Here is a 26,623-nt window from a genome sequence, read left to right as displayed (position 1 = left end):
ACCTAGTGTGTTCACGCCATTCTCCTTTCTCAGCCTTCAGAGTAGCTGGGAATACAGGCTCCCGCCACTATGCCTGGCTAATGTTTTGTATATTCAGTAAAGACGGGGTTTCACCATGTTAGTCAGGATGGTCTCGATCTCCTGATCTCGTGATCCACCCGCCTTGGCCTCCCAAAGTGCTGGGATTACAGGCATGAGCCACCACACCCGGCCGAAAAATAACTCTTTAGATATCTACAGCATTCAACTGTGTGCACTCATGAAAAGCAGACATTTAAAGTCATTGGAATTTAATAAATTGCAGTAAAATTATACAGAAAATAGATTTCAATCATTAATAATAGGCTCTAATGAGAAGAATTTAATAAATAATCACTAAAAAGACAGGAGAATTTTATTTTGTTCTCAATATGTTGCTGCTCTTCTTACCACAAAATATAATAAAACCATATGACTACAATATAGCTTTCAGGAGCTAAAAAAACCTTCTAGTTTCAAATAAAAGAACAATATGAATTTTGCAAAATACGATGAGCATTACTGAATTATAAAGTAAATATCTGGAATTAACATATACCATCACTTAGATACAGACTAAGAAAAAGAATATAAATGTTAATGATTCCTTTCTGCCTACAGTGAGCTTAAAATTATAACCAAAAATTTTAATAAATATGTAGCACCTCCAAGAAATTTTATTAATAGCTTACATAATGTGTAAATTTGAGTAATTTATTTTAGAATTTTTGAAGCTAAAAATCACCAGCTTGACATTCACTTCAGAAAGTGAAAGGTAAAGGAGAGTAACATAAGCAAGATGACAGAATGGGAGGTTCCGCATCCACATCCCCCACAACATAATGCAGCTGCCACAGCAAACATAAGTGCATTCATGAAAGCCTTGGAATCCATTTCAGAGTTTGTGACACCCAGCTGGAGGCAAAGACCAAGGAAGACATCTTCAGAGGGTGAGCACTTGACCAAGAGGCAAGCTTGCCAATCATGGTCTCGGCTTCAAAAGAGAATACAACCACATCTTACTGTAGACTTGGCTATAACTCATTTGACCTTGGTCCTGACACTGCAACAATCTGCCAGAAACACAAGAGAATTCATACTCGGCCGGGTGCGGTGGCTCATGCTTGTAATCCCAGCACTTTGGGAGGCTGAGGCGGGCGGGTCACAAGGTCAGGAGATCGAGACCACGGTGAAATCCCGTCTCTACTAAAAATACAAAAAATTAGCTGGGCGTGGTGGCAGGAGCCTGTAGTCCCAGCTACTCAGAGAGGCTGAGGCAGGAGAATGGCGTGAACCTGGGAGGCGGAGCTTGCAGTGAGCCGAGATTGCGCCACTACACCCCAGCCTGGGTGACAGAGCAAGACTCTGTCTCAAAAAAAAAAAAAAAAGAGAATTCATACTCACCTGAGACTTAGGTGACAGGCCTGCAGAACTTGGTTCTCTCTGTAGTCCCTGAATCAGGCAAAACACACCTTCTTTCCTTCTCCAGCCATGATCTGGAAGAAATCTTCACATTGCTATGATGAAATGCTAACTAACAATATGAAAAATACTAAAGTATTAATGTCACTAAAAATGGTAAATACATACTGAAATTCAGAATACTTTAAATTGTTATCATGTTAAAGTAAACAATTAAAATACAAGATGTTTTACATAAGTCTCATGATAACCACTAGGAAAAAAAATGTAGTAAAGAAAAAGAGAAAGTAATTAAAGCATACACAAACCACAAAAATTAAACGTTGGATATGGCGGCTCCTGCTTATAATTCCAACACTTTGGGAGGCCAAGGTGGAAGAATCATAAGCTCCTTGGGTGTTGTGGTATGTGTCTGTAGTCCAAGCTACTTGTGTGGCTAAGGTGGGAGGATTGCTTAAGCCCAGGAGGTTGAGGCTACAGTGAGCTGTGATATGCCACCGCACTTCAGTCTGAGCAAGAAAGCATAACTTTGTCTCAACAAAAATTAACAATACCACAGGAAGGACAGAACCAGAAAAAAAAAGAAGCAAATTTAAAATGGACAGAAAACTACAAATTTACAATAGTAACTGCTTACCTATCACTACCTTACAAATAAAAAGATTAAATTATCTACTAAAGAGATACTGCTGTAGACTGAATGTCATCTCCAAAATTTAGGATAAAATTTAATAGCCACTGTGTTAGAATTAAGAGGTGGAACATTTAAAAATTAATTTAGCTATAAGAACTCTGCCCTCATGAATGGATTAATGTTCTTATTATGGGGATGGGCTAATTATAACAAGAATGGATCTGTTATACATTAAAAAAAAAGCTCTCTCTCCCTCACATCTTTGGCCATGTTATTATCCAGCAACTAAACCTTCAACAGCTACCAGTATCATGTTGTTTTGCCTTCCCAGCCTCCAGAATCATGAGTCAAATAAAATTCTATGCTTTATTAATTACCAGTCTGTGATACTTCTGTTATAGCAGCCAAAAGAGACTAAAGCAGACAGAGTGGATAAATGAATCTTTTAAACCTCATAATATGCTGCTTACAGGAGACTCAATTATGAATTAAGAGCATGGGCTAAAAGTGAAAGGATAGAAAATGATATTCCATGCAAATAATAATCAAAGGAGTGTAATGGTAGTTATGCTTAAATTAGACAAAATAGACATTCTAGCAATGTCTCTCACAAGCATGAGTTTACCATACAATAATAATAGAGGTTAATTTGTCAAGAAAATATAGCTATATATATTTACGCATCCAAAAGGGAGGCTTCTAAATATAAAAAGCAAATATTGCCAGAACTGTAGGGAGAAGTAGAAATCCAATAATAGAAAACTTTAATGAAATGTATAATAAAGGGCAAATAGTTAACAGCATTGTAAATTGGCAAGGGAAAACTGGTCTCATGTGTTGCATTTGAGAATACAGCAAAGAAAGTGGGAAATGATAATTTTACGGCAAGCCTCAGTTAGGCTGAAAAACAGGGTGGTCGATTAGAGGTTCCACTTGCCATACATTAAAAAAACACAGGAGAAAACCAGTCCTCCTCTGGAGTTTTAAAATAATTAAAGAGCAGAAAATTAGTCTAAAGTGGCTCTAGTGCACTTTGTTCATAGGTTAAAAAAAAAAAAAATCTAAAACCTAACTCAAATACATTTCCTATAAATCACTATCTTAGCCTGAAACAAAATGCAGGTTTAACCAATGATAAACATGCAATTAACCTCTGAATATGTAATCAGAAAATTTCCATCTGGATAGTTCAAATAAGGCGACTACGTAACTGGAACCAATTCTTGAATTTGGGTTGCTTTCTCATTCATCTTATAAAAGCCTTTCCTTTATGCCCCTCTGGTGGACCACAAATCATGGCTGGGTGCTTTCCATTTCACCAATCACTGTTTGTTCACATAAACTGGTTAACTTTTTAACATAGACCCCCGTTAATTTTTAACAAGAGAGACTGGGGACCTCACGGGCCGCAGCTCCTCTCACGCAAACACCCAGTGGCGGTTTTTCCCTGATGACCCACCTGGCATCCCTGAACAATCTGGGAAATACTCAGGGCTGTGGGCCCAGAGCAGGGCGCTGCCCAGGGACAGGACCGGACGGGAGGGGCGGGACGTGGGGGGTCCCCGCTGCTGGCTCAGCGGCCATCTTGCAGCCACAGGGGACTGAGGGCCAAGCCTCGGGAGACTCGGAGCTAACCGTGGGGAGGCCGGTCCTGCCGGTTTCACAGCCTGCTCTCCTTTCTCTGGATGCCGAACCCCGCATACTCACCATTTCCCAGCTTCCAGGATGTCCTGGCACCTTAACTATGCGTCGTCCCCAAGGACCTACAGATCACAGGGCAACAGGGGCTGGGAGAGAGTAGCCCGGGGCTTCCAAAGTGGAGGAGGCGAAAGAGGAGACGGAACCCAAGCTCCTGTGCCAGCGCCAGCGAGAGACAAAGACCCCGCCAAATGCCGGAAGCCACGCCCTCCTTCCCTCGCCTCTCCAACTGCGCGCCTGATTGGGCGGTTCCCACATCAGTGTCACTGATTGGTTAAAACTCCGGGACGCACCCACCCCCTCCTGGGAGAAAAGTGAAAGCCCATGGTGGGGGATGTGGAGAAACGTGAGTATGGCTCCAGCAACTCAGTGAGACTTGGTTTTCCATCTTGAAGAATTGCCCATCCACACTGAAACCGTAGCCTAACAAATGCCAGTTCCCACACTACACTTGCTGGGATACCACCAGTATGTAGCCTTTTGAAAAAAATAAAATCTTTCACCTAAGAGAAGGACAAGAGAAAAGGAGGGTTTCACATCTAAAGCCTTCATTTTCTTTATGAATCAACAGCCACTTGTCATTTGAGTTGTCCAAAGGCGACTGACAGCACTAATACACTTAATGAATCAACCAGGAAAAATGGGCCTCTCAGGTGAGGAGGAGGCACAATAGTAAAAAAACCCAATCCATTCTCAGCTTTGCATGGTGCTTGCATCCCAAGAAGTGGTGTTAGCCATGTGAACCGTGTTCACTGGACAACGCCAGAGGAAAGAATGTTCAGTACAACACAACTATGAGGCTGCAAATCAAACTGGTAGTGGGAGCATGAATGAGGCTTCAGTGGCCGAGACACTGGTGGCTACCCTTGGGTGTCACTTAAACCTTCAAGGTGAAGGACTTTTTTTTCCCAATTGGCTCAGAGAAACTAATAAACATTAAAATTGAGATTTGTTTTTCTTTATGAAATTTCTAAGACATAGAGGACTCTCTAACACTCCAAAAGACATTCAGCTATACATGCACCTGAGGATCTGGCTGCTCTGTAGAGGGATGGCAGAGCAGAAGCCACTAGCTTTAGTAGCTTTAAGCTCCTCCTCTCATAGGGACAGGCCACCCCCACACAACCCCCCTAACTTCATAGGCTCTGGCTGTCAGGTGCACCTGGGGACTGTCTTCCTCCCATCTCATTGGCTCTCCAAGAGAGTCCAGCTTAATCTAAAACCGACCCTAGGAAGGCGAGTTGTAGACTCTCCTCCATTCTCCTAGCGCAGTGTGACATCTGGAGAGTGCTCCTCCATCCTCTTAACACAACTGATGTGAAAAGAGCCAGTTCCCAGGCAGTTAGATGTTCAGTGACCTAACAGGCCCAGCATGTGCAGGGCCTGGCCTCATAGCCTGGCACCTCTCCCCTACCTGGCCTTCATGCCGGCCTTTTCTCTTCTGTCACTAATGTCAGGTGATGGTCACTTGTGCCACACTCTCATGAGCTTGGTAAGTAGCAGGGGTGTAAACCCCAACAGATTTCCTGTGACTCTAACCTTTTACCTCCCACTCAAGTGACATTATAAGCATAATTTTACATTTGATCTAATTTATGCATAATTTTTTTATAACATTTCTAACAATAGCCCTCACAACCAAATGAGTCTGGGTTACAGAACACATGGGCGAGGCTGGGGTAGCAGGTTTCACTTACTTTATTCCAATGTGAAATGAAGATTGATGACTTAGAAACAAGACAAAGCTGTTTATCAGCTGTGGGGTTGCTACACTTGCTAGCTCATGCTCATTTCCTTTGAAACATGGTATCTGGACAGACCATATTCATAAGTAGCTCTTCGCAAAACCCCAGACAGAAGTCCCAGTCAGACACAGCTCCCTCAGGCTCACAGGTCGGCAACCTCCTCCTCCATGTTAGGCTGTGACAGCAAGCAAGGGAAGGAGCACAGGAAGCAGGGGACAGGGAGAGGCCTGGGACTGTAGGGATCCCAAATTGCCCCAGAGCTATTCTCTGTAGAAGGGCGCACACACGTCTCACTCTGTCAGTGCAGTGGCTGAATCATGGGTCACTGCAGCCTCAAACTCTTAGGCTCCAGTGATGCTTTCACCTCAGCCTGTCAAGTAGCTGTGTGGTAAAAAGCCTCCTACTTTTTTACTTAAAACCTGGACTTTAAGCCAGGTTAGGCCTGGGAATAGTGGCAGCAAAAGCAGCAGCCAAATGTTTACACTCCAGATGTCTACACTCATGGGCACAGGCACATTCCATGCTTGCTGGAGCACAAGGGGCCTGAGAGGCAGCTGTTTCCCAGCTGCTAACTGATGTCCACACACTCCATTCACGTGTCTCCATTCAGGTCTCTGCATCGTATATTCGCTCAGCCAGTGCAAACACATCTTCTGGGGGGCATCATTAATTGCAGCACCAGACCCACTTGTTCTGTGAAAGAGTCAGGAGGAATCTGGTCAGCTCCTAATCCCCCAGGACAAAGGTGATGCCCCTTTTTCACGACTTACATCCAGCAGCGCCATCTCTCGATGGGTTTTTCAAACACAAGCAGCATGAGGTAGCAAGCATGGTGTGACAGGCTCAGGGCCATGGACAGCTGGCTGCTGGAGAAGCAGCACAGGGCAGGCACATCTGTGGGTGGCACCATGACAAGCCAAGGCAGCCGCAGCCCCTACCCCCAACAGCCCCAGCCCAGATGGCATTCAAATCTTCCCGGATAGTATTGAGGTTCCCAATGCCCATCACTCACCTGCTCATTAGCACGGCCTTGTTGGTTATTGAGGGACTAAGGAGAGGGGGTGGGGGATGTAGATCCAGGGTGGTCACGGACTCACAGCCAGAGTCCACCTGACTGCAGGCCAGCAAGCAAGCCCAAGCAGCTCAGCTCTAGCCACCTCTGGCTGCACTTTATATGTATACCTTACACAAAGGTAGCATAAAGAGGTCAACATTAGCTGTTGTGACATGAAAGTCTATGCCCTGTTAAGACCTTAAAATGCTGTTGTCTTAAGCCCTCTTTATTCTAATAAAATTTACAGAGATAAGCACATATAAGCTAAACTACTATAAAGGAAATATTAGGATTTTTTAAACCCATAAACAGACATGAAAACAGTCACTGTTTGATTGCAGAGAAAGTGAGATTCTAAAGCAGCTGGCCCCAAAACAGCCTCACAAAACCCCAGGCAGGCCAGGCAGTCTGAACACTACAAGGCCACGTAATGGTCACAGAGGATGACAGCTCCCATGAGTATTAGGCACTGTGTTCGCTTCTCACTCACAGTCTCAGATGCCTCCTCACCAATACCCTGTGAGGGGAGGCCCCGCCTCACTAGAGCACAGGAGGTTCCTGAGCTCCTCCCAGAAAATGGTCATCAAAGGGTGGAGCTAGGGGAAGCCCAGACAGAACAAGTGAGTCCCTAGGATCTCCTTAACCTTCCTCAGCTTCTCCACATGGGTCCCTGAGGGAAAATGAGCAGCCTCATGTCCCCATTGATAGGGTTCCAGTCCTGTAGGTCTGGACTCTGTCATTTTATGCTACCTTAGGGGGTGACAGTGCAACCCCAGGCCCCTTATTTGCCATCTCTCAATGCCAGGCCAGGCCCAGAGCCCTTTGCTGACACAGCCCAGGGGATGCTCGAGGCCCACCTCAGTGCAATCAGTGAGAAGGGCAAGGAGGTGCAAGTAGACACAAATCCCCATGGACACGGCCTCAGGCACGTTCCACAGGCTCAGGGCCTCCCTGATGAGCTCACGGCCCTCCTTCAGGAAGCCTGTGGAGCACAGCCCCAGAGAGCAGTGCTCAGATGAGCATGCAGGCCCCACATCCCCCACCCCATGACACTCTTTTCCACTTTGCAGGGTTTCTGCATTGGCCAGTGGCCACTGCTTTCTGTTGAGATGTCCCAGTTGAAGTGAATGTTGAAGGCCACAGAGCTGATGGAGCTGACTGCCTTGCACATGTTGTAAATCACCTCCTGGCTCCAAGGGTCGGCTGTAGAGACACAGCTTGATGGGAGGTCGCCCGACTCCACCATCAGTGGTGCTGGGCTGCCGTGATCTGCACCTTCCAGCTCCTTGCTGAGATGTCTGCATGCTTCTCTAAGGGACTGGGTCACGAGGCACCCCTGGCAAGGACCAGCTGGCAGAACAGGCTGGACACTCTCCCTCAGCCTCCCCAGAAGCCCCGCCTGTGCTGTCATCTGTGCTGAGGATCTCCGTGGTAAGATTATGGGAAATTTTTTAAAGCAAGTTTTCTTCTCTCACTTCCCTATCTTAATAACAGCACTGATAACTTTTAAGCCTTAGCAAGCTGAAACCGCAAGACACATGATCTTCTGCCTTAGAAGGGCCATGTTTGGGCAGTGTGTGCCTAGGTGAGATCTCCATGGTTGTTAGTGGAAGCGGGGAGCTGGATGGGCCTGGCCCCATAGCCTAGTGAAAAGTAGGACCCTCTCCTTCCAGAGCATGAAAGTCTGAGAGGCTGGAAAAAGGTGCTTGGGTGGCCTGCCAAGAAGCAGAAGGCTAGAAGGCCTGGAAGGAACCCCAACAGCCTTCAAGGTGCCTAAGAGGGCTGGGTTCATTCCAGCTTTCTTTGCTTTCATCCTGTTAGCAAGAAAACCTACTCAAAAATGGCAGGCAGACCTGAGGCTGCCATTCACTCATGAGGGGCTATAGGCACGTTTAATATGGCTCTTTCTTGAAGCAGCTGCTCAGGCCGGTTCTTGCAAAGCAGTTCCCTTATTATGCACAGGTCCTTGTTCCAGCCTCTTGTCTGCAGAGGGACTAGGGAGGGAGACAAGGGCTCAGCCTGTGCCCCACTACCTGCTCTGAGATCTCTCTTTTATTACTTCCTCCCGGACAGCATCAAACTTCCAAATGAACAGACCAGCATGGAGCCTCCAGGAAAGTGCACAGAATTCTGTCTAGTACCCAGATGGAAGGGGGTTCCCAGTGAGGGCAAGGCCAGGCTGCATGTAGCTCTTCAGGAAAGTTCTCCTCATGGTTGAACTTCAAGGTGTACATCCTCTGTGTGCATGCAGTCCATGGCAGGCTCTGCCTGGGGAACCGTCCAGCTGCACACCTGCAATGTGGTGGTGACCCTCTTGAATGGGTGGTTCTGGGCCCCATGACAGGCAGCAGAGAGGGAGATGCTCAACCACCAAGCCCAGAGCCCTGCCACAGGCTTCTGCGAGGCCTCCACCTGCTCTGGGTTCTTGCCCTGAGAGGCTGCCCTGAAGTCAAACAGAAGCAGGCGGGCCTCTCTTCCAGGGCTGCTCTCTCCCCCACTGATAGCTCCCTAGAGGGGGACTCGGACAGCGGGGACAGATTCTTCAGGCAGAAGCACTGGAGTTTAGGCTGACCGGTTCATTCCATATCCCGACATGACATGACACAAGGCAGGGGCTGTGGGACAAAGGCATTGCCTTTTCTTCTGGCATGAGGAATGGCTTAGGAAGCAGGGGCTGGCGGGGCTGGGGTTGAGCGATAGGCTGTGGGCCACAAGGAGTCGTTGAACACTGAGCAAGTGTCCTGGTTATCTGTCCACAGACCGAGAACAAGTGGCATCCCAGGAGCCTGTGAGGGGCTGGCAGAGACTTACTGGTTCCAGGAAAAGCCCCATGTGGATGTAGTAACGCTGCCTGCGGATCCTTGGCTGTAATTACAAACAGGTACGTGAGGCCCCCATGCATCTTGCAGCTCCCAGAGAGTGGGTTCCAGCTGCTCATGGTAGGCACTGTTAGTCACTGATCATGCTTCAGGAATGGCCAAGCTTGATTAAGCCAGGCCTCTTGCTGTGAGACCCTCCACCCAGCTGAGGACCCTCTTCCTTGTTCCCCCTGGCAGTTTCACCTTCCAGTTCTGGTTCTGGAGACAAGATGGCCCCTCTTGGAACCCTGGGAGAATGTGCTCAGGTGACACACAGTCGACAGGGCCCATTTCCAAGCCATTCTTCCATTTCCCACTGTTTGAGGGGCCGAGGCCAGTGATCAGCACAGGACCACCCAGGGCCAGCTGTCTGCACCTAAATGTGATGCTGTTCTGGATGTCTCAGGGCCAGAACCCTCCAGGTGAGATGGCTGGTCCTCAGCACCTGGCTTCCATGCTCCTTTTTCCTCTGTTCAATCCTGGCCCCAATGCCTCCCGCAACTCTCAGGTCACCATTGGAGAAGATGCTCAGGAAGAACAAGCAGCTGCAGTCAACCCTGCTGAAGGTGGCAGATGGGTCCAGATTCTTGAGCTGGTCTTGGACATGGTACATGTGGATGCAGGCTTTGAGCAGTGTGTTTAGCTCTTTCCGGAAGGAGGGGAAAAGGGTGTTACCCGGGTCCTACACCCTAGAACGACCCATCTAGGACAGTAAATAGTTTGCAAGGTGCTATCATGTGTGATTTTAATTTTCAACTTTAGGCTTTCATTTTCAAATTCCACAAAAAACACATAAGGTGGGGTTCTGATTTCAACACACACACACACACACACACACACACACACACACACACACTCTCTCTCTCTCTCCCTCTCTCTTAGAATCTTCCAGTGCATTCACACTGAAAGCCAAAGTCCTCCCAGAATCTTGTGAGAACCTAAATGATCTGAATAGTTTGTCATTGCTTTTGGGAATCTGGGAAAATCTCTGCATATTTCTGGAGACCGCTGTTATGCCGTTTTTAATAAATCTGTTGTGCTTCAATTCAGAAGCGTGTGAGGGGAGTTGTGGAGGAATTGGCATTTGGTTTAGAAATTCCAGGAACAGCAGAGACAGATGACAGCTGTTTTCTTCTTTATAATGTCAAGTCTTATGAAGGCTAAAACCTACTTCAACAAAAAAATTAGACTGAAAAACTTTATAGGCAAAAATTAAATAGGAAAAACTAATTATTTTGTTTTAAAATTTTCTTTTTCTTAGTAGGACCTAATCATAGAAATTTAAACTCTGTATGCCAACAACCTCTACTGTAGGATCGTTTATTGTATGTACTCATTTTACAGATTTCTTACAAAAACTTTTTCCATAAGGGAAATTAGAATATTGTTCAACATATATTGAATTCCCAATTATTACCTTATTTCTCATTTATTATTTTATGATTCTGCCTTCTTTAATATGAAGATTACTATGACTGTGTTTTCACTTTATGAATTATCATGTGTCACATTTGCCTGTAATTTCAGTTTCAGAAGTTCTAAAATAGCATGCTCAAATGTATATATTATGTATAAATTATATAATTAATAATTTATTAAAATATTTGGCTTGTATGTTTAATTGACTCTAGGCACAATGTTACTATTAGCATTTTCTTCCAGTTTTCCCATCTTTTATTTGACTAATAGTGCAATATATTTCCAATTTTTATTTTATATATCAATGTTTTACACTGTATTTACAATATTTATATTGGTGCCGTATATAAAAATGTAAGACTTTTCTATTAAAGGCCTGATTACAGCCTTACCATTTTGTGTAAGAAAAGCAGCAATGCATCAGTAGCATAATTTAAAACTTTCTGTAGTATTACTTAGATGCTTATTCCTTAAAACTTTCTCATCACAGCTATTTGTAATAAATATACTGTTTTCTCTAAAATGTTGTTGCCCTAACTGTATCCAAATAATTCAAAATTTATACTTTTCATGGATTCACAAGAAGAGTTGAAAATTGTAGTTACCTAGGATTCTTTTTCAGTAGGAAACTATGTTTAGTCAGGATTTTGTGGATTAAAGTTTCTCTTAATTATGTTTTATAATTTTATGTTTCTGTATTTTTTAGAGTAGGCTGTCTCACATCAGTTAATTGTGTTTTTAGTTTCTACTTATTTATTATGATTTTGATTTACATTATTCAAATAAGAATTTGGGGGTTAATGTTTCTTTTAACTTTGTTTTGCAATTTTACGTTTCTGTGTTTCATGTTTTAGGGTAGGGCACCTTACATCAGTTTATTGTTTTAAATTTTAATTTATATAATATAATTTCTCTGTACACCTTAAGACAGTGTGGGGCAAAAGTCAAATATGAACCATCCCTATGTCTTTTGTTAATATAACGATTTAAGTGTTTGTTTGCTTGTATAAATATTGCTCCTATTTTGTTTATGACTTGTATATTTTCTTCTTGTTTGATGGCCAATAATTGATTCTGTCTAAGTGAGTAATCATGGAAATTGTCTTAATTTCAACATCTATTGTTTATATTATCTTAGTGTGAAAGAAAGATTTGTGCGATTTGAAGATAATTTTTCAAAAACTTTGTAACTCTGTCTCTTTGGGTGTTTTTTATTTATTTATTTATTTTTTTTGACAGAATCTCACCCTGTCACCAAAGTGCAGTGGCACAATCTTGGATTACTGCAACCTCCCCCTCCCAGGTTAAAGCAATTCTCCTGCTGCTGCCTCTTGAGTAACTGGCATTAAAGGTGTGCACCACCACGTCTGGTTAATTTTTGTATTTTTCATAGAGCTGGGGTTTCACCATGTTGGCCAGGCTGGTCTTGAACTCATGGCCTCAAGTAATCTGAATGTCTCAGCCTCCCAGAGTGCTAGGATTACAGGCATGAGCCATTGCTTTTGGCCCTTGGGTGTCATTTTTAATTTCGATTGTGGTAAAAATGCATAACACAAAATTTAGAATCTTTAATATTTTTTCTTATACAGTTCAGTCATGTTAAGTGTATTTACATTGTTATGCAACATATTTGTAAAACTTTTTTCTTTTGCAAAACTAAAACTCAGTACACACGAAATGACAACTACCCATTTTTCTTACCACCTGGCTCCTGATAAAAATCGTTCTATTTTCTGTTTCTAAGTTTCAATACTTTAGATATTACATATAAGTAGAATCAGAGTATCTGTTTTATTGTGACTAATTTTACTTAGCATCATGTTCTCTAGATTTCTCTTTATTGTGGATGGTACAAGATTTTCTGCCTTTAAAAGCTCAGTAATATTCCATTACTTTTATATTACAAATTATGTTTATTTATTCATTCTTTGAGGAAAGTTTGTGTTGCTTTCACCTATTGGCCTTTGTGAGTAATGCTGCAAAGAATATGGGTGTGCAAATAACTATCTGCTTATATGTGCGAGGTTTACGTCTGTGCTACCTTCTGTTTTATTGGAAAAATTGTCTGTCTTTATGCCAGAAACAAACTGTTTTCATTACTGTTGCTTTGTAATGTGCTTTGAAATCAGAAAAGGTGAGGTCACTAACATTGTTGTTTGTTTAAACATTTTTGGGCTCTTTATGGTCGCTTGAGATTCCATATAATTTGTTTGTTCCTTTTTCTATTTCTAAAAAAAAAATGTTAATTTAAAAGGAATTGCATTGAATCTGTAACTCGCTTTAGGCATCATGAGCATTCTTCATAATATTGTCTTACAACCCTTAAACATGAGCATGCTCAAAAGTGAGTTGTTTAATTTCCGTATATATGTTGCTATATTTTGTCTCTTCTATTATTGATTTCTAGTTTTATTCCATTTTGATTAGAAATAATAGTCATTGAAAGGCTAAACCACTCTGGGAAGTGACCTCCATTATAGAACATTACAAAGATATGTGAGGGCACCACTTCTGCCCTGATGGGCTACAGGGATGAGTTCTCTGAGATGACACATTGCAGACAAATGCAGGGAACAATATAGCCCCTTTTTCATGTAAACTCTTTCCTATTTTTGTAGAGTATTAGTGATAGTGGTGGTTTTTAAGTCTTGGAGAGGGTCTGGCAGTACCGTGAAGCTGCCTGCTACAGACGATACCGGGATGAATAATTAAAACTATACAAACTGTAGCAACATGAATAAATACAGCCTAGTGTAAAGTAAAAAGAACACAAAGGCCTTCTCTGATATTTCTACAAGTATGTATAAAGGGACTTTACACTTAACCAAGTTGCCATTGGGATTAGTTAAGGCTAGATTTTTTGGGGGCAGAACTTTGGGTCACTTATGGAAACCCCCTAAGAGAGAGCCCAGAGAAATTCCATATTTGGGTCTGGATCCTGGGCCCATCCTGGTTTTGTCAGGCCCCTGTCTGTAGAGACCCCCATGTGCCTGCTCTCACCGTAACTGACTGTATGCCATGCTTGGGGTTGTGGTGAACCTGCCAGTTGTCCAAGGAGATGGGGGAGTTAAACCCATAAAATATCTGCTCACTGATTTTAATGCAGTCTATAAAGAGTGTTCCCAGCAGCGAAGCTGAAAAAAAGAAAAAGAAAAAAAAAAAAGAAGTTAACTCTCTGCTTTATTTTTACCACCAGATAACATCTCCATTAGCAATTCTGTTTCCTAGATCAGGAAGCATCCACATAGACCCGCATAGGAGCATCCGCATAGACCCCCAGCCAATGAGGAAACCAGAGGACAGCTTAAGGCCTTGGGATTCACATCTGAATAGACACACTTGGCCCGCAACGCTCAACTTTTTATTCCACCAGCCATGACCTGGGTTTGAATATGACAGACCCATCAGGGTTCCAATGCCTTACAACCTGCCCCTGTGAGGAAGAGCCCCCTCCTTTCCTGCTACTCCTACAACACATGGTAATGGTAGGCAGGGTGGGGTTGCCCAGATTAGATGACGAGGGTGGCCTGGTATGGACGGACCTGCCCTGGGCTACACAGTGTTACCTGTGGTTGCCTCTTGTCGAATGGCCAGTAGTATCAAGGATGCGGGCTGAGCCAATATGTATATTGTCAGAAAAGGCTCTCACTTTGAGCCTTTCTAAGGCAACAACTTAGGAATGTAGCACACAATGAGAACACACTGCTCTCTCAAGCAACTCCCGTGAAATGAGCTAGATACAGGGCTGTCTCTAGAATGTGGGTGTCTGGTTCCCAAAGTTCTAAATTCTGTTAGGTTCTGTCACAAGGGAAGTCTGTTAACTTCTTCAAGGTTTTATCCCCTGAGCCCTTTTCCTCCATAAATCTATGCAAAGGCCCTGCTGGGCTGCTGATTACTCACCCTCTTATCCCATGTCAACCCTTTACCTGTAAAGAGTTATGCAAACACAATTATGCCCCTTACTCTCCAAAAAGATCTGAATGCAGCCAGGGCCCCAGGTTTGAGAGAACAGAGTTGGGTTAAAATCCTCTTTTGCTTTTCATTTCTGTGACCATATCAAAATCACTGTGTGCTTTAGGTCTCCCCAGCCCTGAAGTTTGCATAATAGGATTATGCCAGCATCAACTTCCAAAAACAGTCATTGGCGATATACGAGATAGAATAAATAAAAATCGGTTGGATGCAGTGACTCTTGCCTGTAATCTTAGCAGATTGGTAGACCAAGGCAGGTGGAACACTTAAGGCCAGGGGTTTGAAACCAGCCATGGCCAGCATGGCAAAAACCCTTCTCTACTAAAAATGCAAAAATTAGCCAGATGTGGTGATGCATGCTTGTAATCCCAGCCACTCAGAAGGCTGAGGTGTAAGAATCACTTGAGCCCAGGAAGCAGAGGTTACAGTGAGCCATGATCGTGCCACTGCACTCCAGCCTGGGTGACAGAGCGAGACTCTGTCTCAAAAAATATATATATATTATGTATACATATTTATATTTATATATTATATATAACTATATATAATATATAAACTTATACATATATATCTTTATATATAAGAGATATATATTTTATATATATGGCCTTATTTTTCCATTCTACAGCAGAAGAGGTTGAAATCAAAAGAAAATCAGATACTGTCTTCTGGCCTTAAGTATTCCAGAGCTGTCCATTATATTTGGAATCGTATCTATATGCCTCATCTCAGCCTTTGTGGTGGGCACCCTCAACAAAGTCTCACAGCAGCACTAAGTTGTGAGTGACTCTGTTATTTAAAAACGCAGCTCACAGCTCAGTGCCTCAGAAGCCGGTACTATAACACCGGGTTTCCAACAAAGAGATGGGATTCCAGCTCAAGCCTGTTTCCCTGTGCTTACTTAAAGGTAGTAATATTCTCAGAAAGGTTTAGGAGGTGGGTTCTGGATTAGTAGGAAATTGCTGAAAGGAAAAATGTTTGGAAAGTCATTGGGCATGAACAGCCATCTTTTCTTGCTACACACAGCTCACGTGCAAACTTGGGGAGAGTTAGTGTAAAACATGTGACAGAGATTTGGGCTGTTACATCAGTGAGCTTATTTCACACAGACTCCAGTTGACCATATTGGTTCCGACCAATTTTAGCCAGTTTTTAGAAGTCTCATAAGTGGAATAAATTTCAGTCTTTCAACAAGTTGTATCTTTTCTTATCTGTCATTCTGCAAACTGAAGAATTTCTGCTAGTTATTGGTTTAACTCTTTGGGGACCTGGTTCTAGTTTCTGTCAAAGAGAATACAACAAATGTGATAGGTTATCACTTCTGACTTAGTTCAGGCTTCTATACCAAAAAACATAGACTAGGCAACTTATAAACAAAAGACTTTAGTTCTGGAGGCTAGAAATTTGAGATTGGGCTTCCAGCATAGTTGGGGTCTGGTGAGGACTCACTGCTGAGTTTCAAACTCCAGACTTCAGGTTGTATTCTCATTTAGCAGAGAGAGGGAGAGACAGCCTTCTGAGGTTTCTTCTACAAAGCCAGTAATCTCTATCATGAGGGCCTCATTCTTAGGATTTAATTCCCTCTGACTTGCTAAGGCCATTACACTGGGTATTAAGGTTCTGGAATGTGAATATGGTGGGGAATCACATAGTCTATTGCAACTTCCAAAGTTATATTTCTAAAACAGCTATTATTTTCCTCCTACTTGCTCTGTCCTGTGCTTCCTCTCTCAATCTCTCTGTCTCCCTTTCTCTCTTTTTCTGTGCGTATGTCTGTCTATCTCTTTCATTTTCCATCCCTCTATTGTATTCCTCAAGCTGAGGAAGCGATCTCCGTGTCTTAAGATGCTCTAGGTACAGACCCACATGATAGAGAACTGAGGAGATGCCCAGGCCAATCGAGAGGAAGGAACTGGGGCTCTCAGTTCACACTGAATTGTGCCAATTTCCATGAGGCAGAGTGGAGGCTGATGTCTCCCCAAATCCAGCTTCATTTGAAATCACAGCCCCAGCCTCGTAAGAGACCTTGAGGCAGAGGCACCCAACTAAGCTATGTTGAGATTCTGGTTCACAAAAATTGAGAGACAGTATTTGTTGTCAAAGCGTGCTAAAATTCAGGGCAATGATGTCAGAGAGGAGCAAATGACTAACCTCCTCTTTCAGGCCCCAGGATCCTCCCTCCCCTCTGTTCCTTTCTTTCTCAGGCTGCGTGCAGCCACACTTGTCCCTTTCTAACCTCCTCTTCTGAACTCACCTGTGCCTGTGAGTCTCTTCACAAAGAGTGGCTTCTCCCTGACACACTTTCAACACCTGCCAAGGACTGGCTGTCTGTTGTCATTCTGGTCACAACATAATGTCACCTCAGCGAGGCATTCATGTCCCCTCCAGGCAACCTCTCCTCAACCCTCCCTCCCAACATTCTAATTTATTTCCATTATAAAATGCTCTTTTTTTTCCCCATGTACTTGCTTTAGTGTTTTTGTCCAGCAGTCCTCAGACTGTGGGCTCCCCGCGGGGATGCAGGGATAACATAATCATTTTTGGTACCACATGGTGAACCTACAAAGGTAGCTGCCACAGGGTGAGTGCTAGGGAAAGAGTCGCTGAGTAAAATAACATGGAAAATCACAAAGCCCTTCTCCCTGCTTTTGGCCACCCAATAATGTGGAGATCAAGAATAATAACAGGAGATGCAGGACCTCAGCGTGACTCTCCCCCGGGCTCTAGCTGCTCCAGTAAAGCCCAGCAGGCATAAGAAACACAGGGTCTGCCGCCACCTAGAGGCCCCCACTAGCACTGCGGTCCCAGCCAGAAGCATCACAAAACAGGTACCTGTATTGGGGGATTCTCCAGGCAGTGGCTCTTCAGGGACCCCTGGGGAAAAGGAGCAGTATCTGAAGGCTCCAAGGACCTTAAAAGTGACCTCGGACGCCTCCCTTGATTCCTATTTTCCTCAGCCTCTTTGGGTGTGCTGTGCACTCATTAAACACCTTAACAGCATTCAGAGACAATATTTTCTTCCACTTCCGAATGAGGACCTCAAGGACACCCCAAAAAACTAGTATTTTTTTCTGGGCCACACACTCCAGAGCCCAGTGCATTGTCACATTCTGCTTTATTCCAAGTCCTCATCTGCCCAAGTCTCCAGGCCTCTCTCTTCTCTGAAGGACTCTAGAAACTGAAAAGCCTCTTCCCAGAGTCTCAAAGCACAGTGAGTTACCAACGAAGAGCCAAGGGGAGCAGACACTTATGAGTATCTGGAATCCTTGGTATTATTCCTTTCGAGTACCCCTATTTATGAGGGAGAAAACGGAGGCTTTCTTTCCCTTAGCATCTCTTCATATCACACGGGGTGGTTGGGGGAGGGCATAGCTCATTTTAGTTCCAGGTGTCCACAGAGGTGGGAGTCACAACCCCAGTCCTGTCCTGTTGAAACAGCTGGGGAGGTCCACAGGCCTGGCAGAAGCCAGGGAACCTGGAGGATCCTTCAGCCCATGCTGTCAGCTCCTGGACATGTAGCTGAGGGAGTGGATGCCTCTGTCTCATGGCAAAGCTGCCTCTACTGTTTCTTCCCCTTTTGTCACTTCTTTGGTTTCCTCTTCCCTAACCTCACCTCAATGATCTCCACTTTAGAAGCCTGTGTTTGTGTGTGTGTGTGTGTGGTGTGTTTTTGTGTGCATGCCTGCACAGCTATGGGAGAATATGGAATAGTAGAGAGCCCAGGTAGAAAGTAGAGCACACGGTTTTCCAGGACTTAGCAGCGCTCATTTCCAAAGCAAACCTGATGGGTGGGGTGCATGCAAGGCCTAGGAAGCTGGCTCCCTCCCTAATACTCGGTGCTCTGCCCAGTTTCTGGGATCTGGACCAGTTTTTGGCTTTTTTGGGGCCTCAGTCTTCCTGTTGTAAAATGAAGAGTTGGTCACAAAACTGTATAAGCACATGTTCAGTGAGGAGAGGGTGTCATGCTCAATACCAGATAAAATATTGGGGTGGGGTGAGTTTGGGCAGACAGGTTTCCATGGGTGTTCAGGCCTCTGGACAGGGCCAATGCAGGCGAACATAAAGCACGGCACAGCCAGGTTTTCTTTCCAGGGCTACGGGATGAAACAATGCACCACAGGCTCTGCTCTTGAGGCTGGTCCCACAAGATTTCCGCACCTTCAACCAGCAACTGTTTGATGCATTTTATGTCCCGTGAAGCCCATGTCCACCCCCATTACAGTGAGGGGCACAGGGTACTAGACCTGTAAAATCATGTCTTTTGCCTTTTTTTCTTTTCTTTTCTTTTTCTTTTTTTTTAAACTGAGTGGATGTTCCTTCTTTCTCTTTTTCTGTTTTGTTTGTTATTTAACTAATTTTTAAGTCCCATCAATCAACAAACAAAGATGCAATACATTGAACAAAATTGGCAAACATGTGACTAGGGGTTCCACATACAGAACCAAAGGGCCAACAAGTAGATAAACATATCCAGATCCTTATTATGCATCCGAGCAATGCATATTACAACTACCATTTAATACCACTATGCAATAATTAACATTTTTGAAAACTGACAAAATTAAGTACTAGTGATGATGTCAAGCAACTGGAACTTTCTTATACCATTCTGTGTGAACTGTTATAACCGCATGCAAAGCCTCTTGAGTAGTATCTCCTTGCATACACGATGTACGGAAGCGCACTCTAGGATCCAGCAACTCTGCTACTAGGTATATACACCCAATAGAAATGCCAGCATATTTTCCAATGCAGAAAAGTGCTCGTAGCAGCATTATTTGGTACTTTTCCAAACTGAAAAAACTCAAATGTGCATCAATAATAAAATAAATAAATAAAACAGCTACATATTCCTTTATAAGGGGACATTATACAGATATAAAATTAATTGGAGATATATTAAAATATACAAAAATCTAACAAACACAATTTAATTAGATTTAAAAGTCCTAGCCAGAGCCATCAGCCACTGAAAAAGAAAAGGCATAGAAATAGAAAAAAAAATTGAATTCTCTTTCTCCATTTGCAATATGAGTCACTACATAGAGAATGCTAAAGCCTTTTCAAAACTCCTTTTGGAGAAAACTTGAAAAGCCTCCTGAAATTGATAAGCAAGTAAAGTTTTAGGACTCAAAACCAATGTACAAAAATCAGTAGCATTTCTATGCACCCACAACTTTGAATTCCTGAACATCTTCTGGTTTTATTGCATTTTCAATTTCTTCCCTCAGTTAACTATATGTTTTTTCTTTTTTCAGCTAAACTAATTTATTCTTCTGTATAATTTCACCTTGTTAATAAACCCCAGGCCAAAAAGTGAGAATAAAGTATTTGTCTGCATCCTCTTTCCTCATTTTGAAAATTAGTCTAGATGAAACCTATGTTTGTTCTAGGCAGTTGGCATAGACAGCATTTATTTCCGTTCTCAGCAGGGATGCCAGCCAGAAAGAGGGAGTTCCGCATTTTCATTTTGGTTAGACAGGACTCTGGATGGTTGTATGGGAAAAGATCCAAACTCTAAGAGAGTCAAATAGGACATTGCAAAGATTTATGCGTTTACTCTGGGAGCAATTATTGTGTTAAATTTTGTGCAAAACACTGCACAAAGAGCAATTAAAGTGAAAATTATTCAGGCATTAACTTTACCTTGGGAAACTCACACTAGTCAGATTCTCTGAACCCCAGAACTTAACAACAACCTAGTAAAATCTTGTTCAGAGTGAAGAGAGGGTGGGGGCAGGAAGGTAAGTTTAAAAATTAGGCTGGGTGAATGAGATAATTACCCCTAGTAATGCAGTGGAAGTATGGAAGGGTTTGGGATGGATGAAGACAAAAGAATCTGAGCAGAAGGTGCAGATAAAAAAGGGCAGAAACCCAGGAGGCTTACGCAGGAAGGGAATGAGTTTGCTGGGCTGGGGAGAGTGACAGTCAAAAGCAGAGGATAATGGGCATCTGTGATCATCTAGGGACAGTGGGGTGTGTTAGTTGGGGGTTACAGAATCAGCGAGGTACTTTTGAACAGTAGGATGGGTAAATAAGAGCTACATTTTGGAATAATTATGTAGCAATGTCGGTTAGGAGAAATAGAAACTCAAAGTATTACATAAATATGTTTTTTTCTTATTCTCCCACACAAGTCTTTCGCCTTTCCTCTTAAACTGAGAAAGGAGTGGTTTGCTATGATGTTTTTAAATTCTCACAGGCAAGCATTACTCTTTGCTGCCTTTTAGTAAAGGTTAGTTTTAACCAAATTGAAGAAGATCAAATGGATTTTCAGGCTCAAAATGGTTCAGTGCAACATCTCATACCTTCTACTAGTTTTCAGTGTAACTGAAATAACTGAGCGTCAGTACTCCATGGAGGGTGCTCCGCTTGCTAAGACTCCCTCCTCTGGGCTGGGCCTTCTACACCATGGGTGTCCTGCTGTGGCTGTAGCTGGAATTTGGATTGACCTCTGTGGGTCTTCCTAGCACACAATAGGTGCCCAGTTGGCATGGCCAGAATCAAGCTCTTCCCTCTCACCATTTATTTCTCCATTTGTCCCTTTTTGGGAATGGAGAGTCCTGCAGCTGAGTTCAGCTCAGGGTTGAAGTTCAAATCTCAGCTGATACTTGGTGCATGCTGACTTTTTTGAGAAGAACTTGGGAGAATAAAACATTATAAAGGCCCTGGCCAGGCACGGTGACTCATGCCTGTATTCCTGGCATATTGATTGGCTGAGGAGATAGAATTGCTTGAGGCCAGGAATTTGATACCAGCCTTATCGACATATTGAGACCCCATGTTCACAAAAAACTGGAAGCATTTAAAAAATTTAGCCAGGTGTGATAGTTCCAAACTGTAGTCTCAGCTATGTTGGAGATTGAGGCAGAGGATCACTTGAGCCAGGAGTTCTAGGCTGCATAGTTCTAGCTATGATCATGCTACTGCACTCCAACCTAGGCAACCAAGCAAGATGTTTCAAAAATAAAATCTTTTATTATCCTTCACCCCTATAATCTCTCCAGAACTTGTGCACTGTGTAGCAGAAAGAATCAAACTCCACCCCCGGGTGAAGTGGAGTTTCTTCCCAGCAGAGGGTCTCACCAAGGCGCCAGGACTGGCACTTTAGGGGGAGGCTTGCCTTCCAACCTCTGAATAATAATTGACACTAAAATTGAGAAGTTTTCCAGACGCCAGCTTCCTGAAAGGAGCATCCAATCAGAAGACAAGATGAGGTCAGTAGCGAAGATGACCCAGGCTGAGTGGGGAAATCCACCAGCACTCCGGAAGACTGAGCTAGGGAAGGGTTTCCCTGATGTTCACTCCTTCTGCCCTCCATAAATTCCTCTACTTTTCCCAAACTTCCCTCTGACATCCTCCAAACTTTCTATCTTCCCAGGGCTTTCTTGACAGGGAGTCTAATGAAGTAAAAGCTTTAAAATTGCTTTGATTTAAAAAATAATTTTATTGATTCTTAAAATGTACTGACACAAAATTAGAATATCAATTCTTAAAATGTTTAAAAAGTAAATTAAGTGTAAGTTTACATTTAATTAACTTATTTGATTCCTAATTGAAATACAAAAATAAATTTTTGAAACAAGGTCTTGCTCGGTCACCCAGACTGGAGTGCAGTGGTGAGATCTTGGGTTATTGCAACCTCCACCTCCTAGGTTCAAGCGATTCTTATGCGTCAGCCTCCCAAGTAGCTGGGACTACAAGCACACACCACCAAGTGGCTAATTTTTGTGTTTTTAGTAGTTATGAGGTTTTGCCATGGTGCCCATACTGGTCTCAAACTCCTGGTCTCAAGTGATTCACCCGCCTCAGCCTCCCAAAGTGCTGGGACTACAGGTTTGAGTCACCACATCTGACCTTAAATTTTTTTAGAATTATAGGTAAATTTAAGTTACTCAGAAATAGCCAGAATTAACGATTGAATATCCTGAATCTTTTTCTCATGCATAAGCCTTTCTAATCTTTCTGTTCAAATTTAGGATTTTATTCAGTTCAAGTGTTTTAAAACCTGCTTTTTTCCTTCAAAGAAATGCAGACCATCTCACAGGCCAATGGGCATCACGGACTGTCTGATGCTTAGTGGCTGCCTGGTTGTTTATCTATGACCTCCCATAATGTACTTAAGTAACACCCTGTTGATGATGGGGTTAAGTTTTTGAAATTATCTTGTCTTTTCTGAAGCACTACGTGGAAAATATTAGATCTTGAAAGAAACACATAGATCCATACTACACCCTTCCTTTGAACTTCTCTACTGCTTATTTAAAGAGATGTTTATTCCTGACTAAAGTCCTACATTACTCTCCCTATAGAACTTTTGGAAACTATAAAAGTACAACAGAATAAATAAAGCCATTCAATTTCTCACAGGATCCTGATTCCTATAAGAAACTCCTCAATTCCTATAATTTGGCATATTTCCTCTCAGTCATTTTTCTACACATTTTAAATTTTGAGCTCTAAGTATAAGTTTGGTTATACTTTTTAATGTGGGCCTTTAATTAATATGTTTAGTGGTATATCATCTCATAAGCACTTCTCCATGTCATAAAAAATTTCTCTGTACACCCATTTTTAATACATATCTGTAGCTTCAAAGAAGAGGCATGCCTTGTTTACTCTTCTAATCACCTATTATTGGAAAATTTTGCTTTTCCAATTCTTTGAGAGAATAAACTGGTTAGGGTTAGTATTTTGGTCCCCATTTAAATTTTCTAAGACTTGCCTTTCTATAAGTGGCTAAGTGACTATTACAAGGAGAAGAGCCCTCCTGCAGGGTTGTGCCCTGGGCTTGAGGCCTCCCTGCCAAGTGCCTTCCTTGTGGCAGGTCTCCATGTGTCTTTCTAAAATCAGCACAGTCAGTCTGAGCGTGCTTGGAATTCTGCAGCTGTGACCCCTCTGAATCTTCCTTGAATTCAAGTGGAACAAATCTCCTCCATGGTGGACACCAGGGAGTAGGCTGTAGAGCATTCTGTGACCCTGAAGAATGACACGATATTCTTGATGAAGAGGGTGGATATTCCTGAAGGAGAAATAATGTTTTCTCAACAGCATTAGTAGATAACGAGTCTATTCAATGACTGGGTCATGGAAAATCCTGTTCTCTACAGGTTGATGCTACATTCCAGGCAAACCCACACGCTTGGTGTATGCCAGAGGCTTCAGAAACACAAAGGAGCTCATACAAGATGAGTGCCAGGTAGCAATGAAGCCTCAAGAACTTCCACTGGAACAGAAGATAATAACTTACTCTAAAGAATTGTTTGCATCTCCCTGCCCATCCCCTAGATACTGAGTGCAACTATGCAACTCAATTGCATGCAACTATAAATATAGCTGCAACTGTGAAAAGAGTTTAGATTCTAAACCACAAATACAGACAACTATGAATATGGATGAGATGAAAAACTGTAAACCTTCTTAAGGGTGTACAACATGTAACAACGTCTCCCATTAGCTCATGTTTGGGTACCAAGGAAATAATAGCAGGAATGTCTTATGTTCACATTCCAAACAAAACCTATTATCATTCATCATCAGTTCATTTAGTCCTATTTTACTCATATTTGTTTTACTCTATCTTATAAGCACATAGGCTTCTCTGCTAGAATTAGTGAAATAACTTACTCCACTGATAGCGTCTCAAAGTTATGTAAGTCATTCTATCAGAAGCCTGTTTATAAGAGTACTTGGCGCAGTTATTTCTGTGGGTCTCTGAGACATTCTTATTTTGTTGAAGACAAAGCCCTGTGGCCTGGAACTGATTTGCAAGCACTTTTAGAAAAATAGCGGAGTACAACCAAAAGTATATACTAATGAAAAAGTAAGCCATGCCTGCAGGGATGTAGTTATTTGATACCCTAAAATGTTCTTTTATATAATGCAAACAGCACTAACACTTTAAAAAATAGATTTATATTATGCACAGCGAGGGCACTGGCAATTTTTTAAAAAAACTTTAAATAATTTCTAGATTATTTATGTTAATAACAATTATGTAAAAAATTTAACCTAGGAGAAGCTAAGCATATGTCTGATTATTTAATATAACAAGATGCAAAATAGGTAAATTTCCATTTATGATAGTAGGACATAAAGAGTTTGTTCTGATACAAATATAAAACATAAAATGTAAGTAAGAAACAGAAAAAAATGACCTGTGTATGTTGATTATTTATATGTGTATATTACTATGCAAAATTATATATTTTTAGTAACTTAGATTATGTAAATATGCATTATATTTTAGGCAGCAGCAAATATTAACACTTTTTTAATGTGCAGCTTAGATAAGAGTTGATGATTACAATTTATTAATATTAGCTACTTACAACAAACGTTATGCAAAAAGAAATACTAAAAATTATTTTGTATTAACTTTGAAAATTTTAAGCTCTTTTCCACAGAAGTTTTTAAATTACAGATAATAAAATAGAAAGTTTATAAAAATAAAATGCTACTGAGAAATAGTTGGATTTTGATTCATTATTTTTTCTGAATATTAGTACTTGGAGCTTCACTGTTAACAATTCCAGCAGACTACACAAATTTTCTCTTCAGTAAAATGGTAAAACAGAAGGCATTCAATTTTTAAATACATGATGCAATTTTATTACCGTTTTTTCTATACAAATGACACAAAATTTAGACCAATAAAAACAGAATTTCTTCCATGAAATTTCAAGAGCTGAGCTGAGCTGGGAAGAGCTAAACTGCTTAATATCAGAGTTTTAAATTAAAGCAAGAGGCCCACATCCAAGTAATAGTTAGGCTTTTTTGTCTTCCTTTCTGTGATTGTGGTAAGCAACAGGCAATATCAGATGAAGCACCGACTCCTCATTGTTCCATTTTTTCCTCATGGAAAAGCATCAGGAAAGGGTCAGATGGATCAGCACAAACATGGGACACTGTCTCACTGCCGAGGTGTTCCCCTCATAAAAAACAGGCCTGCAATTTTGTAGAAAAGGGGGCAGGAGAGCATAGAGGAGAATGTATGAGCAAGATTAAAAAGAATTATTAATAGGAATGAATAAAAATTATTATCAAAGTTCAATTTCTTCTCCAGAAACAGGGATCTGAACAAAAGTTTCTGAAGAAGGCCTCAACCAAAAGCCCCTCAGGAAGGTGCCCCTGAATCTAGATGCCTGGACTGGGAATGAAAATCTACCTGTGAGCCTCAGTGGCCAAGATGGCTGGTATTGTTTATTTCAACCCCTCAGAGACTGAAAAGCACAGACATTTATATGCTTCTCCTAAATGCACATGTCAGCAGGAGTGTGACAACCAGTGATTTCAAAGGTATAATGTGGGTATCAGAATTTCTGGCCAAAATTTGAATAATCTTATCTTTTCAACCTCAAATAACCATATATGCTGAGAAACTTCAAAGGTATGTACCTCCACAAATAATTTTCCAGGAAAGAACTAAAGAAGCACAGCTGTAGAATAAAAATTAGACTGTAAGTTGATGCTACCTGTGGGAATTGCTAATAATGGAAGCACAGGTTGTTAGAATTTAACATGTCTGATTGGTGAATATAATGTCACAGCAGCATAGATACAGGAGTATTTGGATCTGACTATGCCATCTAAAGCTAGAATCCTTACATTTTCAAAAGTTTAGAAAGAATAGGTTAGAGTGAGGGTGGAGCCAAGACGGCCGAATAGGAACAGCTCCGGTCTCCAGCTCCCAGCCGCAGCAACACAGAAGACGGGTGATTTCTGCATTTCTGCTTGAGGTACCGGTTTCATCTCACTAGGGAGTGCCAAACAGTGGGTGCAGGACAGTCGGTGAAGTGCACTG

General features: G+C 42.3%; 1 long non-coding RNA gene across 1 annotated transcript; it reads left to right on the top strand.

Moving 5' to 3' along the window:
* The first annotated feature begins 6,763 nt into the window (after nt 1-6,763).
* Nucleotides 6,764-15,164, top strand: LOC134735159 (uncharacterized). Its single transcript, XR_010117944.1, has 3 exons — nt 6,764-8,002; nt 9,331-9,452; nt 9,628-15,164. It is a non-coding gene; the product is annotated as an uncharacterized lncRNA (long non-coding RNA).
* The last annotated feature ends 11,459 nt before the right edge of the window (nt 15,165-26,623 follow it).

Source organism: Symphalangus syndactylus, chromosome 20, assembly GCF_028878055.3.
Source record: "Symphalangus syndactylus isolate Jambi chromosome 20, NHGRI_mSymSyn1-v2.1_pri, whole genome shotgun sequence".
NCBI classification, from domain to species: Eukaryota; Metazoa; Chordata; class Mammalia; order Primates; family Hylobatidae; genus Symphalangus; species Symphalangus syndactylus.
The sequence above is the reverse complement of the archived record's forward strand: the minus strand, read 5'-3'. Positions and strand labels throughout refer to the sequence as shown.